This window comes from Rissa tridactyla, chromosome Z (genome assembly GCF_028500815.1).
Source record: "Rissa tridactyla isolate bRisTri1 chromosome Z, bRisTri1.patW.cur.20221130, whole genome shotgun sequence".
NCBI lineage: Eukaryota > Metazoa > Chordata > Aves > Charadriiformes > Laridae > Rissa > Rissa tridactyla.
Window position 1 is genome coordinate 81,588,791 of NC_071497.1, and position 18,048 is coordinate 81,606,838.

The 18,048-nt window shown below is 38.5% G+C and overlaps 1 protein-coding gene across 1 annotated transcript in view; it reads right to left on the reverse strand.

Moving 5' to 3' along the window:
• The window catches only part of RIT2 (Ras like without CAAX 2), a 192,732-nt gene that overhangs the window by 108,928 nt on the left and 65,756 nt on the right, over positions 1–18,048 (reverse strand). The window lies entirely within an intron of this gene.

An 18,048-nucleotide genomic window follows, 5' to 3' on the forward strand; every position in this document is an offset into this window, starting at 1 on the left:
ATTGTCTAAATTACTGGGCAAGTCTCCCTGTGGCTGAAGAGGGCTTCTGGCTCAGATATGTCAGAGCAATTAATTAGGCCTCTGTATATCTCTGGAGAGAATGCAAATGGATTTTTTAAAATAAATTCTGTAATCAGTGTCCTCACTCTCATCATGGCTGGGGGTTGAGAAGGAAAAAACTGTGCTTGGTGGACCGTTCCCTTAGCTTATGATTTTGTCAACCTAAATTTGGAAGGAGAAAAATAAAAATTATGAACTACTATTTGCATAAATTGTTTTCCTCATGTTTTGATTTAATTCTCCTCTCAAAATTCATACCTTCTTCCTAAAGTTAAACAGAGCTTAGATACAACGCCATGTTTATATTTGAAAAGGTCTTGAAAAATTATCTGTGTTGTTTAATTAAACAATAATGCATTGCAGCCTGAGTGGTTTTGGTGACTGTTGTTATGCTTCGGCTGTGCATTGAGGCGTGAAGACAAGACAAGTGCATTTAATGCATTTGAGAAGTGTCATTAATCATAATGAGCACATGGCTGGCCCCGTACAAAGACTCAGTCCTGCAAACCCTGGCTGCCAGAGGCCCTCTGTACTAGGCTTTCGATGATTATTGAGATAATATTGGGATTATAATATGGGATTGTATTGCAGGTAGCTGGAATTCTCAGGACAGTCCAATTTGTACCCTTTATAACTTGCACCATGTGACCCTTTATAAAAGCATATGAAAATCTGGTTTTCACCTACACAAAGGAAAAACTAAAGCATTCAGATATGAAGGATCCTGGATGGACTTAACTCAGCCACTCTTGAGCAGTCAGTGGCAGGTTATCTTTAATGACATCATCACATACAGTTATTTCCATGACTCTCCTGCTTCATTTAGGCCTTAGTTCAGCAAATTGCATGCCTTGCTTTAAACAAATGCCTAAACCCATTGACATTAGCATGACTCAGAGGCTTAGTTAACTGTATGATACATTGCCTTGCTGAGAAAGCCAGAGTACTCCAACCAGCATATGTTTGAGTCAACAGATCTCTTCTTAGGGATTGTTGACTAAGAAACTCCATGCCAAAGAAGAACCATACAGAGTGAATTAGGCTACTTACACTTTCAATAATCTATTATGACATGAAAGTTGTGTGTGCAGCAGATTTATTTTTCTTTTTATTTTAACAAAAATATTAAAAACAAAACACGAAAATACGTAAAATTAAATATGGTATTCCCTTCATATGAATTCATATACTATAAATTATTATTAATATATTTCCATGCAGGTGAGTGCCCATTTGCATTACATTCATGCATGCAGAAATAACATATGACTTGCATAAATTTAGCTTGCACTCTTGGCTCCGCAGCTGGATAGTCTAAACCCAATATGCCACAGTCCTATTTCTCTCTTCACTTTAATGCAGCAGCTTTAAAATAGATCTTTGTATACTTAAATTCAGCTTGGATAAAAATGAAGTTGGAACCTAGACAAATGCTGTCTTATTTGCTAAGGAAATTAATTACGAGTTCAGAGTTAGTTGTAAGTAAAACACCCACTGGCCTCTGAATATGTCATAACTTTCAGTAAGTATGTAAGATATCTAGGTCTAATACCCTGTCGAGTTATGCCAAGTGGACCCCAGTATCATGCCACTGTAATAAGTAAAGTTTCAACTGTTAAAAGCTGGAGCAAGGCTATGTTTATAACCCTTTTATTTTTCAAAGACAACACTGAATGTACAAACCTATTTTCATTTATTTTGTTTTTCCAAACCAGTGACCATAAAATACTTCACAAAGATGTACCAGAGTCTCTGTGCTGTTTTCATTCTCAATATACGCTAGCTTCTTTTGTTGGTGTTAGTACAGCATATTAAACATTGACCAAACACATGAATCTAAATGTTTTTCTAGGCAAAGCATGTATATGGAACACGCTCTTTACTTGTAGGATTTGCCTTTGCCCCAAGAAATGTAGACATGAAACAGGAAGGAGATAGGACTTTCATTTGTAACACTCTCTGTCTGCATACAGTATTCTCTGTTTGCAGAGGCACTTTCAACATGTATTTGAATGGAAAATAGATGGGAGATTTAACGTGTATTTTTCTTAAGGCACTCATTTAAAAGGAAGTCCTAAAGCCCACACATATCAAGGGAATTGCTATCTTGAGCCAAGACCCTCATAACGGAGACCAGATCATAGCACCCATTTATGACTTACCAGCTTCTTAATGCTCAAACACAACCAGCCTGTTGAGAGACCCTATCTTTACATTTACCCTACTTATTCACTAGTCTTCTGGGCTACCGGGCCATGAATTTTTCCAGTTAAGGAGGCAGAAGAAAGTTGCATAAACTGAAAAACTTGTTTCTCCATGTTGTATGGACTAGGAAGACAAGCTAAGAGTGAAAGTGCTGTACCATTTAGTTCGGGTCTATAATTAATGCTTTTAAACTGGGATTTCATCTCAGGAAGTAATGGAAATAGAGCAGAGTGAGGCGCTACACAGAGAAACATCTTTGTTTTACTCTGTTGGACTGAGTCCCACTCAGTCACACTCAGTGGGGCAAGGGCATTAACCTGGAAAGAAACTTCCTCCTGGAGATCAAGAGCTGGATATGTCTGTATGTTTGACCCAGGTAACATATTTTTGCTTTATTAGTAGCTATAATGTTAAGCAGAAACTCCGGAGTCTTCAAATGATTCCTAAAGGATTTCAAAAGGGACTACTATGTGGCTAGCCTTTTTTAGTCCAGGCAACATAATATACATTGTGGTCACATTAAGGAAACAGAAACCCTGAGATCTGAGAGGAACGTGCTGTTTACATATGGACAGAGAAGAACAGAAGTTAAGATGTCCCACTGAAATGGCATCTGAGTGTATATAAAACTAAGCCTTCATTAGGAGCACTAGCAAACTCACTGTCTAATCTCTTCTCTTTAAAAATTATTCACATTATTACAAATGTTGTCTTGTATATTTACACTATTTACAATGTTTGAGCACATTAAATTGTCTTTCACCTAATTAATTTATAATACTAATATAATGCTCCCTTGAAAGTTAATTGGGAGCTGCTAAGCCACGTGTATCTGGATTTTACATCCTGCAGCTCTAAAGACTGATATTTATTAAAAGGCCAAACTCTGGCTGCTATTTCAGTAAAGCATTAAGATAAGGTACAAAAAAGAGATGAGAATAATAATCAGACATCAGGCAATAAATCAGACAATAAATATAGATCATATATTAAGTTCAGTATTAATCTTTTTCTGTGAGTCTAACTGTAAGGTCCTAGATTTTTCTTTTGGTAAAATGCAGCATAAAGATAGGGCATCTTAAGAAAAAATTGTGCATGGAGTTTATTGATATTGCTGTAAGATATAGTCATGATGCCAACACAGTATGCAAGAATGAACATTTTGTAGATACGAAAGAGAAAAATTAAATAAAAACTCCTGCATTCTTACAATCCGTAAAATACATGAATATATGAACTGAATAGTTAAAATGTTTTAAAAACTTTTAAAGAGAATTATTCTCTCTTTTTTTTTCCTGGTTTTCTCCTTTAACAATGTTATTTCCTACAAAAATTAAAAACAAATATGAAAATAGATAAAAATCTCAGCTTAGAAAATTATACTTCTTGGCTTGAGTTATTACTGATTGTTTATTGTTTTCCAGGGTGGGGAAAAAAAAAAACCAAACAAAAAAACCCAAACAAATAGAGCCCCAACTGTTTTCTGAATGGCATCTCTTCTTTTTTGGTATTAATTCTTTCCACCTTTACTGAATATCCCATTTAAAACAACAAGAACAAAAAAAAATATCAAAAGGCACTTTTTAACCTTTTTTTCCTAAATTGTTTGGTTGTCCCTTGAAGTATTATGAAAGAAAAAAAAAAAAGTACTTCCTTAGGCCTTTTGTTACCTTGCTTTTTTTTTTATAAAATAAATACATCCTCTTTTTTCAGCTGTCCTTTTTTCTAGGACATCATTCTGCATACAGAAGCACAATAATTAGTGCAAGGTTGCATTGCAATCATTTATCTTAGCAGTGGAGAAGCTAGATTCATAAAAAATATATCAAAGCTCTTTTTTCAACTATGAGCAGGTAACTGCTTCATGACAAGTAGATTTGGATGGTGTACAATTTAAAGGGGAATTGGAATGGACTTTTCATCTGCATTACAGATGTTCCAGTCCCTGAAATATAGGTCAGATGCTTCTTTCTTCCATTCGTTAATTCTGCTTATATTCCTTCTAAATAAATAGTCTCTCTTCTTCTCTGTCTTATACATTATCAATTGCAGTTAAAGCCGATCAGATTCTCACATATACAGATGAGCCAAAATATATTTTATTTGGCTAAGGAAGTGCCAAACCAGCAGAAGGAAGTCCAAGCTCAGTCATCCACACCTGGAATTCTGCCTCTTGTCATTCTCCCTGTGTGCCAAAGAGACAGCAGGATACCCAGGTTTTGGTGTGCTTAGATTATCTGCTACATACGCATTTTAATCGAGAGATGCTCCTGAAGTTAGGATAATCATGAGTCCTCGGCTGGATGGATTTTATTTACAATAAAGAATTTTTAAGTAAAAAGACAGTGGATGAACGGGGACTTAAATCACTGCACTAACTGCTACATGTAAATTTCTATCATCTGAGATAAAATACGCATGTCATCGGAATTGCCCATTAAAATACATTGGTTTTACACTTTGCCTTAGCATTTAATTATTTTCCTGAAGTACGAGTGTTTTATAATTTGGGTGAGAATTGCTATCAGCATTTTGCAGACAAGGACACCAAGTCACAGAGGCTGCCTTCCTACGAGCTATGCACACATGATAAGCAATGAATGGCTTAGAATAGTGGAGCTGACAGATTTGTTTACCTTGTATTCTATGAATACTCACGTAGATAGAAATATCCTTGAAAATAAGGCAAGTAGGAAAATTAGTACTCGACTAGTAGCTAGGAAACTTAAATATCCAGTTCTGCCTATTGTTACATAATTCTACATTATACTAGCAATTAACGATAGTTCAGATTATTCTTTCCAGTACTGCTGCTTTTTCTTTCTCAGCATAGAACTCCATCTGCCATTATACTGTAATTTGTTTAGCTTCTTCATGTCTTTGTCAGATCTTTCAGGTTTTTCTCAGTTCTGTGTTAATAGCACAAGTTACCTGCACAAGTGATGGTAACAGGCAACATCATTCCAGGAAGAAGAATCTTGATGGTGGTTTGCAGAACAGAGACAAAATGACTGCCTTTCCAAACCCACAGATAGACAGTCTTTCTTCAGTAACCACACACTTAGAACCTCTCTACTGTTTCTATGAAAGAGAAGCAGGTAAGTAATGCAGCATTTAATGCAGGTGATAGTACTTCTCTTGCTAGCCTTATTCTTATAAAAAGACTATAGTGTAGGCCTTGAGAAAATTAAAATAATCTGAGAAAAAACAAAGCATTAGTCATGTTAAGTGCTTATTGTAAAAGGAATTCATACATTTATTCATTATACATTCAGTTGCATGATGAGAAACACAGCACTTTCTATCTTTCAGTTTTCATTTTAGCATTCAAATTACCATAAACATATTTTCAGATAAGATATTAAAGCAAGGTCTTGCCCACATATGTCTTCAGAAAAGATTCTGTAATGTTGTTTTCATATGGCTTTGCTAAATTCAAATGCATATTACTGTTGTACATTCCAAGTTTCCTTATTAATTTCAATTGAAGATGCAATTCTTTTAGTTTCCTTTATGTAGTCTTTGTTCAGCATTATGACATATTCTTAACTAACTGCCATGTTCAGTTTTAGAGGTTCCTGCATTTCCAGTGGAACATAAAAACAAATCTTGAGTGTTTAGAAGATAATTCATGATTTCAAGGAGTAAAGATGCAAATAATAATACAAGGAACTTCTATTCTGCAAGCCTGAAAACAAAAGAGCAGAACACCTCACAACTTTTAGTTGATTTTGTCGTCCTGAAATAAGCAGCACTAATATCTTCAGTGGAAGGCAGAAGCATAACTAGACTGTGCACGGATCTTCAGATAAACCTGCACTTAATCCTGCAACCGTCAATGAAAAGTGGTGCCCAAATACCTGGAGGAAGGACAGGGCTTAAATTACCCGTTGAATGTCCAGAATTGTTGCAGTGTAACAAAGACAGGAGTGTAGAACCAGTAAATCCCATGCAGTCTGACTATTTCTTATTAGTAGTTTTTAACTGAGCCACCTTTATTTAACTGAGCCAGCTTCATTTTTACCTCATCTCACTCCTTTAACTTAGGCTCTGGCTGCCATTGACCATACTCTGTCTGTGTCTGGTTACAATAACAAAACTAAAAGCATCCTCAGCCTAATGAGTATTCTGCTTGGTTCTCACCTCACCATAGTGCTCCTCTTTCGATGCCATTATGTATCTGTCTTAAAACAGCTGCTCTCAAATTAAGTTTCTCCCTCTTGTTGGGCTGCCTAATGTTTCAGATCTGTGCTCTGCAGGGCAAGACTGATAACACACAGCTGCTGAAGGAGCCTGATTGATTTTCAGCATTGTGTACTTACACGGCAGCTTTCTCAGTGACCTGAAATGCACTCAGTGCCTTCCAAATTCGAAAGTGGGTTATCCATTGCACTTTCTGTCTTCTTTTCCGTCGTCCCTGCCCCCCCGCCCCCCCCCAGCCCCGGCCCCGGCCCCGGCCCCAAGTTGTACCTATAGATATGTCAGTTAAATCTGTTTTGTCTCTTTGCATTGGGTCCTCTTTATCTTGATGTTTACTAAAACAACAGTTGGAAAAGGAGACAGCTGCCTGGGTGGCTTCCAAGAAGGACCAAAATGAAGAGTGATTTTTTTGCACAAAGATTTGCATGGGAGAGGTTTTCATCTACACGTATTCATCAAGTGCTGGAAAGGCTGTTGGTAATAAAGGGATGTTTTAGCTGTTGCTGAGCAGTACTGCTGCTTAGGGACTGGCTGGGCATCAGTCAGTTGGTGGTGAGTAATAGTTTTCATTTGCATCACTTGTCTTTCTTGTTTTTTATTTTTCTCTCTCTTTTTTATTTTTTTCTTTCCCTTACTGGTACTACTACTACTACTACTACTACTACTACTGTTGTTGTTGTTGTTGTTGTTATTATTATTTTTATTATTATTATGCATTAAACTTTTTTTATGTCATCCCAACAGTTTTCTCACTTTTACCTTTCCGATTCTCTCCCCCATCCCACTGGGGTGGGGAGTGCGTGAGCAGCTGTGTGGTGCTTAGTTGCCGGCTGGGGTTAAACCATGACAACACTGTTGGCTTGGATGAATCCCAGTGCTTTTACTTTAGTTCCTACTCAATATTCTGAAGCAACAAATTAACAAATCCTTCTACACTGAGCACTGATACTTATTCATTCCCATGATGTGCTTCATCATAGGGAGATTAGACATATACACATATATATGTTAACCTGTCTGTGGATTTACATGTTTGTGCATTGGTATGTATGTACCTACATATACAAACACAGAGAGACACATAAGACTGAGAGTATCTGAATGTGCAAGAAGAGACTATCATAAATGAATCCCTATGTGGAGTACCTGCAATGTGTAAAACTATTTACCTAATCCTGAAAAAATTCAGGACCAGGAGCCGAGTGAAAATTAAATACAAAAAAATCCCATACAAAAAGTCTTTTGCTATGAAAAAGCATTTTTATGGCTTTTTTTTTATATATGAAGGCTATTTTTATATGAATACTATATTAACTTTTTAATACCATACTATGCTAACTTTTTAATATTTGCAACATTATATTTTCTAGTTGAACATATGTATTTTCCCTCTTAAAAATCAATTATTAATAAAAGCAAAATGCATGTTCACAAAAGCCCTTGAAAAACAGAATTCTTAAGAGTTCTGATCAAGTTCTGACTACAGTTGATATAAACAAAAAGAAATCTAGAAACTGATGTGCCCTTTTCCTTCTGTCCCAAAGACATATGGATGGAGAAGCTGATTGCATTCTTATGTAACAACATATTGTGAAATGTAGGATTCCCCTGGATGTAGAATAGTCACCCCCTATAAAAGATGGGCTTCTGCAGAGAGGCTGGGATGAAGCAGAGTTTTGGATAAAAGTCTGACAAAGTCTATGTAAATAATTTGGCCCAGTGCAGTAACTGTCAGTCATGACAAAAACACTGTTATCAACAAAGCCACTATTTATGCTTTTAATCTGCAGGCATGTACAGATGTGGCTAAATTTATACAAACAATTATAAAGGATATGACTTGCTGCCCAGCTCTTCTTTGGACATTGTGCTACAGTCCTTCAAACAAGTTAAATTTTGCTGGTAAAGTGTCCCACCCATGTGACTAAGACTATTTGAGTGACATATATTTTTCTCAGAAGCAGCTCCTGAAGAGAAAATTCAATTTCTTACAAATGTTAGCATTTTTGCAAATCAGGGCTAAAGATAACCAGGCAAAACTTTGCTATAGCACTTGCTTTTCTGCTAGAAACCACTTGCAATATAGATAATGCTACTAATATTTAATAAAGGCATATCATTACTTTCTCTGCTTCCAGAGAAATGTCGTTTACTTCAAAGATGTACATGAACAAAGTGAACAAAGTACTCCTGTTTAATCAAAACATGATAATTAACAGGAGTCCAACTACCCTTATCTTGTGGAACAAGAATAGCAGGTAGCAATTTCACTAGTCTTTAAAGTCTATGATTGTGTTACTGAGTGGGAGGATCTGACAGCTACGAATTCACTACTTGTCATTTCAGGGGGAGTAATTAACAAGTTGACTACATCTGCGTGGCTATTAGCCTGGACAGTGCCTTGGATTTAGTAAGATGTAGATGGCTGACGGCTTCCGTGAAAGAAAGGTTAATGGAGACATTTGTCCTATGATGAAGAATTTTGAATGTAGAGTGATAAATCATCCACCTCTAGGAAACCATAGCATGAATGCCGCTTCCAATTTCAAAAATCATTTAAGGGATATTTTCTTAAAAGTCATGATATACAGGGAATAGGTAAGTAAATTTTCCACTGGTGGCTATTCACAGGGTTGCAAGTCTTACTTCAGTTCCTTCTATGTTCATGATCCTGATCATAATCACCCTCACTGTATGTGGGTTGCGATACCTATTACAGTAGATGTTAGCATGAGATGAATCATGCCTTACAACTTCAGTATATTTATGTTATGAATTAGAGACCAGAACCTGCATGTGACAGCATTGTGGTTTATAGTTCTGCATAAACATATAAACTCTCCTGCCTTAATGTCATCAGACAGATGGACACTTTGCTCACGCTTTACCCAGACAGGATCTACAGACTAGGAGCTGAATTCCCCAGGTTGTATCAGTGGCTCAATCCAATGAAAGAGTGTATACGAAACTCTACTAAAAGCCCTACAGTAGCTAGGAACCTAAGACAGAAATGTCTCAGTTTTCTGTGATAGGTCAATGTTTGGAGTATCACTGTAGGCCTCCACATGAAGAGCTCAGCTCTGAGAATAAGTTCTTCTGTAATAAGAAGAAACACTCTTCAACACTTTGCTACTTCAGATTATTAGGTGGTTCAATTAAAGACTTACTGACTCTAAGCAGGGGAAGGTGAGGATTGTTGGATTGAGTCAAATCAAAACCACAGTTCCTGGGACAGAGGTCTTCTACCTGTATGAAGGTGCTAAGAAAATAAATAAATAGCCTATTTTGTGTAGAACAGACAAAAATATTTTAATAATATTTTCTATTCTTGACTGATTCTTTCTAGATTATTAATATGTTAGATATCATTATGAAATAATTATAATGAATTTGTTTCATTATTATCATTATTAGTAATACCACTATTATTTTAAAATTTACCACAGAAATGTTTTGAGATTGTTACAGTTATGAGAAAAGGCACTTTTTTCCTTTCCTAATGTTAATCTGGCTAATCACTGCTTCAGAATAGCAACCGCAATGTCACAATTTTTGGTTATGTTTCTTGTCTCTCTGTTTAGCAGATATACAATTAAACTCAGGTGTTTCTGGGAGGAATAGAAGGGTTATATAGCGTGCTTTGGTCCTCCATTAACACTGTATTCAATGGAGAAGAGAAGATGGCCAAGGCAGGAACGTGCCTTAGTTCTAACACAAAAAGTTAATGGAGGATAGAAAATAATAAGTATGAACCATTCACAGTTAAGGGACATTGGTGCCTTTTTGCATGTGAACATGCAGCATAGGTCTTTCATGGCAACATGCAAGAGACTTTTGTTTCCTGTTCCAGCCATGGTAGGCAGACGTTGGGCAGAGATCCTTGAGAAATAGAGTTCATCTGTTTGTCTGCTTTCTGAAACAGGGGAGAAAGGGAAGTCAGATCACTGGCCAGACTGTCAGTTAAGTTCATTCAGATTAGGTAAATGTTCCAAATGAGAACATAAGAAATAGAGCTATAGAAGGTCAACAATCCATCTAATCCATTTTGGAGAGTGACCGATAGCCCAGGGAATTCCACACAATGATTTCTGCTTGGAATATTTTCTCATTTTCCAGTTATTTGCACCTCAAGGGACCTTCTGAACTGGGAGTAGAATCTCTGTCTTTAACAGACCTTGATGGATTTTTTTCTCTCCAAGTTTACCACAGTGGTTTTTGAACCCATCTACATTTTTGGCTTGGTAATTGTCCCTATTGTCTTTAAGAACAGAGATCAATTTAGGAAGGAATTTTAGCTCACAGGTTGGTGTCTGAGAGTGACTCTCCATGAGATGGTTAACTCAGATGGTTTTCACATCTTGCCTGTCCCAGAAATAAAAGAATCTCTCTTCTTCTCTTTCATCCCCACCTGTACTCTCATTTCCCCATATGTGCTTCTACACTACCCCTTTTGCCAAGTTTTGAGCCTGCTGAATTGTTTTTACTAACGTGATTAAACTCATTAACATGGTAGACAACTCTTCTGTGTTGGAGTGGCTTAGTTTTCTTCTGGACTGCTGTTGAATCAGCTTCAAAAATTGTCCAGTGGGTGCCAGGGAGCCAATAAGGCTGGGAGAAGGGCAGAGATGAAAAGCGGAGCTTCCTACTTTTCCACACAAATGCATTGTTAGATTTGGCTGATCTCACAAAACTACAGTCTGTTGCAGAGCTTCCAAAGTCTGTTCCTAGCAGGTGATAGTTCATGCATCATTCCTTGTTCGTGATTTAGGGTAAAGAAGTTAGATATCTCTACATCAGGTCTCCTCTATACACTGTTTCCTTCCCTGAGACCTCTCAGTGTGCTGCAGAGGCTCAGAGCTGGAGCTACTGTCTGGAACCACTATGGCTGAAGTGAATCTGCTAACACAGCAGATTCTGTTACATTTTCTAAGGCCATGAGCAAGAGACACAGACAGACAAGTGCATTTCCAAGACTAAACTGCAGGCCTAAATGATCATCAGGGTGTTCTGATTAACCTCCAACCTTTGAGCAGGTGTTCGGTGAAATGATAGGGAGAAAATGAAAACTGTAGGAACAGCTGTCTGGGCCGTCTACTCCCTAGAAAAGCATAGACTGCTTTTGCTAGTCTGCTATTGCTTTGTATGAGAGGCATTAGCAAAGGAAAATTACTAGATTAAACACTGTTTCATGAATCTGTGAAAAAGTTAAGTGACAGCGAGCTGTCACCTGGTGTAAACAGCCCTCAAATAATTGCATGATGAGTTGCATTTGTAAGAAAATATGAATGTGACAAAGTAGTAGCAGACACTAAGTGTGTGTCCAGGATTTTAGATGCAATTCATCTTGAGCTTGGACAGGGAAATGTAATTGGTTGCTTTGGATATTTCTTACATGAAGTCTGCAAAATGCTCAGGGCTGAATAATTGGCTTATCAAAGCAAAGTCCCCAAGAAAAGAAGTTTGATAGTAGAGATAGAGATCATGACTCTGAGTAACACAGTATATTTAGAATGGGGCCAGACTGTGTCATTAGTAAGGAAAATACTGATGTTCTCAAGAGAGGAAGAAGCAAAGAATCAAAGCTCATCTTGAGCTGAAAATACATCCAAGTTAGAGGATATATCTCAGACTGAAATGTTGAGACATGATCCAACTGTTATTAATCTGCTCTTTAGAGGGAAACTATCACCTTTTCGAAAAATTATTTCCAAGAGAAATAGGATTATTTTTTTAAAAATCATTTTTTTTTGCATCACAGAGAGAAATATCTGCTATAATTTTCCAGTCTCCATTCTCTATGGCTGCAAATGATTTCTGTTTCCCTTCATGGCAGAATAATAGCAACAGTAAGCAGAAGGTATTTTGTTGCCTCATTGAAATCTAAACTAACTAAGCAGTTTAGGCACTTCTTTTATTTTTAATTTCTTAATACTGCTCCTTCTATTTCTATTAATGGTTTGGGTTTTTTAATCTTGCAGTGGGAGCACCTACACTGCCAGACATATGCCAATGCTCTCCTTTCTTTTGCCACATTAAGAAGGATTCTGCATGGTGAGTCCCACCCTGCATTTTCCTCCCTTCACTGCAGGACATCTATCAAGGCACTCTGAGAGATAGCATCATGATCTGTGAAGGCCCTCGTTCTGATGAGCTGTCAGGGAAGGCACTGCAATGCAGATTCAGGAATGTACATTTAGAGCGCTACAAAATATGTGTCTACATGCAAGGTACGTATCTAAAATCCCTGTACACTTAATGGAAGTATAGACTGTATTCAGTTGCCCACATATGACGTATGACTCTTGCTATTTGATACGCTCTTGGGAATCTCGTCTGGCTTTCCTTCACTGGACTAGAAGGGTTCAGCTGCCCCATAGGTCCTATGTCATATCCACAGGGGGTCAGATGACAACAACACAAGACCTGTGGGAGATCCACAGCATTCTAGATCAGGAACCTGAACCCAAGCAGGATACTGTAGGGCATCTCAAACAGCTCTCAAAACCTGTGATAAAGGAAATGAGCAAAGACCTATATCTCCACTCCTATATCTCCTTGAATCCCACAAAACTGGAACCTAGATTGCATGTAGGTGTCTGAATGTAAAACTTAGCTCTAGACATTATCTCTGTTTGCTCTTCTTCACGTACATAAGTTAAAATACTTTATACTGAAAGTGAGGATTAGCCTCTTAATGTGATGTATGATGCAGATAATACCAACAGATAGAAAAATGAAAAATAATAATAAAACACAGGTTTAAGATTATGGTTCAAACGCATGCAGCAGTATTCTTATATATTCTCCATTTCTCATTTTAAATTATGATGAATATGGAACACAAACATGGGCAATTTAACTATGTCTACACAATTAATCTGAATACTCTTGGAAACAGTCTTTTGGAGACAAATTGTACTGGTTTCAGATCATTTTATATGTTATTTATCCAGTCTCAGATAGGGCTACTAAATGTATGAAGAATCATGAATGAAAGGCAGTGGTGACTATTTAGCTATCAATCACATCATAAAAAACAATAATTTTGGAGTTCAAATGCAGTTGTGGCCTGTTCAGTCCAATTAGAATATTTTACCTTCTATGGAAAAATAAGAATAAGAGTGACATTAGGGGCAGAGTATACACATATACACATCTTAGATATTAGTAGAAATTATCTAGAAAATTTTTGTAAGCTAAAAATTAATTTAAATAGTACTTTTGTGTAAAGATCTCCTTCTCCTGATCTAGTAGATGTGTCCCATCTTTGTCTTCTTTCACTCTGCCATTACTAATGAGCTCGTATTTCCCTTGCTTTATCCTTTTTCATTTTTGTACCTTGAAAACAGATATAATATTCTTTATCACACAGGTATTTTTTGGTACGCATTACATAACCTTAGGATGTTTTCAGTCACATTTTATCTTTTTTCTTAAATTCACCCACACATTTCCACTATCTTATTAAAGATGAGTTTAAATGTGTTTTATTTGATGCATTGAATGCATTACTTCATTAGGGAACCTCATGGAAATTCATGTGCTTAATGCTAAAGTGCCTCCCATCCCACACCCATTTCAATTAAAGTGTGACATTGACACAGCCTTAATGCCCTCAACTGCTCATTTGACACAATCTCATGCAGTGATATCTCACCAAAACAGGAAGGTGCTTTCGCATCTCGTTTGCATTATGTATTCATTTTAGGATTAGTCACATGGCTAATGAGCATCTTGGAGGCTGTCCAGTTTGCTACACTATGTCATGCTTCCTTTCCTGCCACTCTACTTGCATTAACTCTCTGTGATATTGCCAATGACTGTACAGAGTGTAAATTGCTCTTATCCATTTGTTCCAGAAAATGATCACTTCCACTGCCACTTGGAAATTGTTCCCATTGTTGACTAAAATTAAATATTAAATGCACACTGAAATAATTTCATTTTCATGAAGTGCTAAGGTCTAAAATTTTGCCCACATACGGTCTAATAGTAAAAGAATTTTGTCCTTCCCCTCCCCATTTACTTACAAAAATAATATGTTTCTGTCTCAAAATTCTGAACTGCGACGTTTGAAGCAAGCCTAAAATACAGTCATTATTCACACTTTATCTTGAAGTGGCATTAAACTCAGACTGACAGCATTAAAATTAGCACTTCAGGTAGCATTTAACTTTTTAATCAATGTTTACTCTGTTTTTTAAACAAATACTGACACATCTATTTGTGTATTTATGTGTATGCACATTTATTCATATCTGCATATAAAGTCTGCAGTTTGAATTTCTTAAGATCTTATGAGTTTTGCCAAACTAAGAAAAATAACTAAAATAAAAGACAGTTTCATACATCAGAATGGACGATTCATTGTGATTATTTATTTTGACACCATATCTCTGATCCACACTGTACAGAGGACTTCTCTGAATAAATTCCTATTGGAACAAAAATGCACCACTTATTTACAAAAAAAAAAAAAAAAAAAAAAAGAAAAAAACCAAACCCAAAACCCCAGAACAAAAAGCAGCCTCTTCCCTCAAAGAAATCCATATCAGTCTTTTAAAAAGTCTTGGACTTAAAAAAGTATTGGACTATCCATCACAACATCCAGTAAATTCTTCAAAAGTACAGGTACTCCTTCTATAAATTATAAACACAGGAAGGAAAACATGTAAATAATTCTAAATCTATTTGCATAGCATTTTTAGGATCAAAATTAGCATATTTGAAATATATGTATGCATGACCTACAAATCTATGAGCACATGTATCACGTAATGTAGCGACTGAAATATCACAGAATCACAGAATCACAGAAACTTCAGAGTTGGAAGGGACCTCTAGAGATCATCTAGTCCAACTCCCCCGCTAAAGCAGGACTGCCTAGAGCACATTACTCAGGACTGCATCCAGGCGAGTCTTGAAAATCTCCAGAGAAGGGGACTCCACAACCTCCCTGGGCAGCCTGTTCCAGTGCTCTGTCACCTTCACCGTAAAGAAGTTTTTCCGTGTATTTGAATGGAACTTCCTATGTTCTAACTTGTGCCCATTGCCCTTCGTCCTGTCACTGGGAACCAATGAAAAGAGTCTGGCACCATCCTCCTGACACCCACCCTTTAGATACTTGTATGCCATGATAAGGTCTCCCCTTAGCCTTCTCTTCTGCAGGCTAAAGAGTCCTAGCTCTCTCAGCCTTTCCTCATAAGGGAGATGCTCCAGTCCCTCAATCATCTTAGTTGCCCTACGCTGGACCCACTCCAGTAGTTCCCTGTCCCTATTGAACTGGGGAGCCCAGAACTGGGTGCAGTATTCCAGTTGTGGCCTCACCAGTGCAGAGTAGAGGGGGAGAATGACCTCCCTCGACCTACTGGCCACAGTCTTCCCTATGCAGCCCAGGATTCCATTGGCCTTTTTGGCAACAAGGGCACATTGTTGGCTCATGGATAATTTACTGTCTAGCAGGACCCCCAGATCCTTCTCCTCAGAACTACTTCCCAGCAGGTCCACCCCTAACCTATACTGGTGCTTAGCATTCTTCCTCCCCAGGTGGAGGACCTTGCACTTGCTTTTGTTGAACCTCATTATGTTCTTCTCTGCCCAGCTCTCCAGCCTGTCCAGGTGACGCTGGATGGCAGCACGTCCCTCCGGAGTGTCAGCCACCCCTCCCAGTTTGGTATCATCAGCGAACTTGCTGAGGATACACTCTCTCCCATCATCCAAGTCACTAATGAATATACTGAACAAAATTGGCCAGAGTATTGACCCCTGGGGGACACCACTCGTCACAGGCCTCCAACTAGACTCTATGCCGCTGATCACAACCCTCTGAGTTCTGTCACACAGCCAGCTCTCGATCCACCTCACCGTCACCTCATCTAGCCCATACTTCCTCAGCTTCCTAATGAGGATGTTATGGGAGACAGTGTCAAAAGCCTTGCTAAAGTCAAGGTAGATGACATCTACGGCTCTCCCCTCATCCAGCCAACCAGTTATAACATCATAGAAAGCTATCAGATTGGTCAAGCATGATTTACCCTTGGTAAATCCATGTTGACCACTTCCAATGATTTCCTGTTCCTCAACGTGTTTGGAGATGACATCCAGAATGAGTCGCTCCATTACCTTCCCAGGGACAGAGGTGAGACTAACTGGTCTGTAGTTCCCTGGCTCCTCCTTCTTGCCTTTTTTAAAGATTGGAGTGATGTCAGCCTTCCTCCAGTCCTCAGGCACCTCTCCTGTACCCCATGACCTTTCAAAGACGATGGAGAGTGGTCTAGCAATAACATCTGCCAGCTCTCTCAGCACTCGCAGGTGCATTCCATCAGGGCCCATGGACTTATGAATGTCCACATTGGCCAAGTGGTCTCTGACCTGGTCCTCCTCAACTGAAGGAAAATCTTCCTCTCTCCAGACCTTCCCCCTTGCCTCCAGGGTATGGGATTCGTGAGAGGCAGCTTTAGCAGTGAAGACTGAAGAAAAGAAGGCATTCAGTAGCTCTGCCTTCTCTGTGTCTTCCACCACTAGGGCACCTGTCTCATTCATCAGTGGGCCTACATTTTCCCTAGTCTTCCTTTTTCTATTGATATACTGAAAGAATCTCTTCTTATTGTCTTTAACTGCAGTGGCTAAGCTGAGTTCTGATTGATCTTTGGCCCTTCTAATTTTCCCCCTACATAGCTTTGTTATATCTTGATAATCCTCATAAGTTGCTAAGCCCCTTTTCCAGAGAATGTAAGCCTTCCTTTTTTTTCTGAGGTCCATCCAAAGCTCTCTATTTAGCCAGGCTGGTCTTCTTCCCCGTCGGCTCATTTTTCGAGACATGGGGATGGCCTTCTCCTGTGCTTCTAAGAGCACCTGCTTGAAGTATGACAAGCCTTCCTGGGCACCTTTGCTCTTCAACACTGCCTCCCAAGGGACACTCTTGACCATGCTCCTAAACAGGCTGAAGTCTGCCCTTTGGAAATCCAAGGTGTCAGTTCTGCTGGCTCCCCGCCTTGCCTCACCAAGAATTGAAAATTCTACCATTTCATGGTCATTGTGCCCAAGACGACCTCCAACCTTTACATCCCCCACAAGACCTTCTCTGTTAACAAACAGTAGGTCCAGTAGGGCACTTCCCCTAGTTGGTTCCTTCACCAGCTGTGTTAGGAAGTTGTCTTCCACACACTCCAGGAACCTCCGGGACTGCTCCCTCTCTGCTGTGTTATATTTCCAGCAGACCTCTGGGAAGTTGAAGTCCCCCACAAGAACAAGGGGGAATGATCGTGAGACCTCTGCCAGCTGCTTATAGAATACTTCATCAGATTCTACATCCTGATTAGGGGGTCTATAACAAACTCCCATCACGATGTCTGCCTTGTTGGCCTTCCCCTTAATTCTTATCCATACACACTCAACACTGTTATTCACACTGTTAAGTTCCAGACATTCAAAACTGTCCCTAACAAAGAGGCCCACCCCGCCACCTCTCTTTCCTTGCCTATCCCTTCTGAAAAGCTGGTAGCCATCGATTACAGCACTCCACTTGTGTGTGTCTTCCCACCATGTTTCTGTGATGGCAACTATATCATAGTTTCCTTGCTG